We start from the raw sequence: 3,760 nt of genomic DNA on the forward strand, positions 1-3,760 counted from the left end.
AACTCGGTGTTAAAACCCTTAGTGTCATGTCTTCATGTCTCCACTTGGACATTATGTGTTGTGAATTGTTTGGCTATCTGAGAAGTGGAATGCCTTTTTAGCATGATGTGGATCAAAAGCTGTAGGAATCCGTAGCAGTGCTTTTTTGTCCCAACTTCAATATTGCTTCCAATTTGTGGAAAGAAAAAAATCTTCCTCTTCTTTACCTTATATACAAGGTAACATATCACTAAGTACCCAAACAAAACCCATTACCTTTATAATATATTATTATTATTATTTGAGGGACCTTTCCAGGTTTCCCTCTCTTTGTACATAGTTTTTCGGTTTTGGAGGGAACCCAAGTTGACAATAAAGGTGATGAGACATAAAGGTGAGGTGGTTAAGATCAAGGTCTAAAATATCGATATTATCCCGATATTTCCATCAAAATTTCCGTATTTTTGGACTACCGATATTTCCGATATCATCGATATTTTAGACCTTGATAGGAACTCTATGTGGTACTAAGTCACTCATGTATCTTACCATGCAATGTATAAAGTGTAAAATATTGTACTAATTCATTATATATAAATGATTATGGTGTGTTTAAACTTCTTTCATTAATTACTACATATTTTCTGCACTCACAATGTTTGCCAGCTCGCTATATAATCAACTTAAATCAGTTAAATCCATCATGCAATGCATTTCCTTCCAATTTTTTGTGATAAACTAATAGAAAATTGACTAAATAAACATCCTGCAAAGTTTCAATAAAAATTTCCAATTTTTTCTTACAATTTCCGTGGTTTTTATTCAATTTTTATCGATATCGATAATATCCCGATATTTCCATCGAAATTTCTGTGTTTTTGGACTACCGATATTTCCAATATCATCGATATTTTAGACCTTGGTTAGGATAGTCTCTAGGCCCATAGCTCATTGTTCCAAGGTTTGCCGTGTTCTTGCCATTTTTCCGTCTCTTGTTTATGTGTTAGCAGAAAAAAAATTTCCATTGCCAAACACAAGAAATTTTTCTTTCAACTAAAATTTCATCTCTTCTGGCGACTGAAGGTTCGGCAGGCACATTTGTGCTCGATTTTCGAGGGTACTAAGGTAGAGTGTTTATTTCCAAGTTTCTATATCAATGATTTATGGATATGGTGGGTATGTTCCAATTTCTGTTTGAAGTGTGGCATTCCACAGATTTGACCAATTTTGTCCATGGTGTGCATATGGTGTGTATATGTTGAACATCTTATGTGCATAGGTTGGGCATATATTGTGCATAAGGTGTGTTTGTCTATACTTTAATATCATAATCGCGATTGTTTACTAGTTCTGATGCACCTATGTTATTTGTAATTTCAAGTTTGTGGAACAAAACATGGGGGAAGTACCTGTAATGATTTGTCATAGTGGAAGGTGGGTTACATCCGATAAGAAAAAGAAGTACGTAGGCGATGAAGAGAAATAGTTGTTGTGTCTAAATTTATTAAATTATTGGAGTTTTTGGAGATTGTTTCGAAGATCTCATGTTGTGATGCCGACATGGTTACTCTTGCCTACTCAATTCCAATTGGGTCCCATGCATACAAACTTGTGTTCATTGGGGACAATTGTTGGAAGTGTGCTCACAAAGCCACTCATTGATGTAATAGCTTTTGGAATACTTATTGTGTTAAACTATTATATAATGAAGGGTAAAGCTTATTGTTAATCACTATTTATTGTATTATGTGTTTAAGCAATAAGGGAATCCAAGGAATGTATTTGATCTAAGAGAGAATTGATCTAAGTAAGTTAGCTTAACGAGACATTTCTCTTATGTTCATTCCTAAAACATTCCTAGCCATAGGATTACCAATTGGGCATTGACAATCCGCTAAGGTTAGTATGTGTTATGTTAACTCAAGCGTGAGTATGACTAGTCTCCAATCATTTAGTGTTGGACACTGAGACAAACACATAGGTGCTCAAAAGGTAATCGAGTACACTGAACTATGATCAAAAGAGAGTTCGAACATACATGTCATGTAAGAACTCATAAGTTGCAATATGCAAAGTAGTCTTTTGACCTGAGGCATCATAGATGTCTAATGGTTAGGTCATTGATCTTTGATCATGTTAAAGGCATTCCATCGAGAGTGTCCACAACATTGTTGGGGTCAAGCTATCTAGTCATGTAGGCATATGAATGCACAACAAGGGATCTCTAACCTTCCATGGTGGAGGGAGAATACTCTGAGATATGATCGAGAGTCTTTGGCCAAATCATATTCAATTGAATCATATAGAGAAGTATCACATTGGATAGTAGACATGAAATAAACTATCGCTCAAACAATGTGATTAAAAGTATTGTATTAGAGAATGACCATATTGCATTGTAATTGTAACTGGATAGGTGCACCAACCACTTCTACTTAGCTTGGGTAGCCATGACATACTGCTAGGTGTCACTCATGGTTTGTGGAAGCCCTGAAGAATAGCAAACGCTAATCTTCATCAAAAGGAGAATTGAAATGTAGTTTCGATTAACAATCGATCGTTAAGAGTAACAATCGCCCACTGCCTCACTAATTGGAACCTAATGGATCGTACATCGAGTAAGGATGAAAGTGAAGAAATATAAATAAGATGGGTAAACAATTAAATGGTTTAATTGAGAATGGTCAAGATTAGTTAATTAATTATACAAAAAGGTTCGTATTGGGCTTTCAAGTTAGTTTCGGGTCTTGGGGCCCAAAAGGATTTTGGTCCACAAGGTCCATTAAGTTTAAGTTGTGTGACAACTAAAACTAAATGGAAATTAACCCAAATACAAAGTCAAAACCGGCCATAGGGTGAGTGGTAGCAAACTTGGGTTAATTGCAAGTTTGCCACTCACATGTGAGGTGGTATAAAGGCATCTTTATAGCCATTCTCTCACTAGGGTTTTCTTGAGGCAAAGAAGAGAAACTTTTTCTCCTTTTTCTCTATAGAGGCCGGCCTTCCTAGGGGAGTTTACTAGCATCTAACTTCCTCTAGGTAGTCCATTGCATCTTCCCACCATCATCTTTGGTGTGGAGACCTACAGGTACCAAACCTTTGGTACTTTTGGAGTTCCTTTCCTCACATCCTCAAGGAGCAAGAGGAGCATCACAAGGAAGATCTAAGGAGCTAGGAGATGACTTGAAGGCCCTCCACTTGGGTGAATCCCTTGTGTAAACAAGGGTGAGCTTCAAGGGTAATGAATCTCAAAATCCTTTCTTCTCTTTAATGTTGTAAAGAGTCTTGTGGTTCACTATTCACTAGGCTTTGAAAGTCATGGATTTTAGAATTGTTTTTTAATGCATGCCTACTAAAGTGTTAATAGTTTGCTTATGTGTTCAAATGTTCTCACATGTTTTTAGCTAGGACAAAATTTTTCCTTCAAGTGGTATCAAAGCCTAGGTCTAGTATATGGTGAATCCTTTTGGGTTTTGTGTTTTTCATGGTTTGTGATTTAAATGTTGTAAATGTTACAAGTGTTGTTCTTGCTTTTTGAATATAAATTTTGCTTGAAAATTTAGCATCTCAAATGTTATAGATGTAGTTCATTTAAGCATGAGTATTGGAGCTAAAATTTGGTGCCATGTATGTGAGGAAATTCGGCCATATCCAAAAGGTGGATTTTTGGGTTCATGTTTGTCTTGTAAAAGTGTTTTAAAGTGACTTTTGGAACCCCTAAGTACCCTAGGATGTTAACCCTGTTTTGAGTAGTGAAATTTTGAGTTTTATTAAGTGAAAA

The sequence above is a fragment of the Malus sylvestris genome, chromosome 14, assembly GCF_916048215.2.
Source record: "Malus sylvestris chromosome 14, drMalSylv7.2, whole genome shotgun sequence".
NCBI classification, from domain to species: Eukaryota; Viridiplantae; Streptophyta; class Magnoliopsida; order Rosales; family Rosaceae; genus Malus; species Malus sylvestris.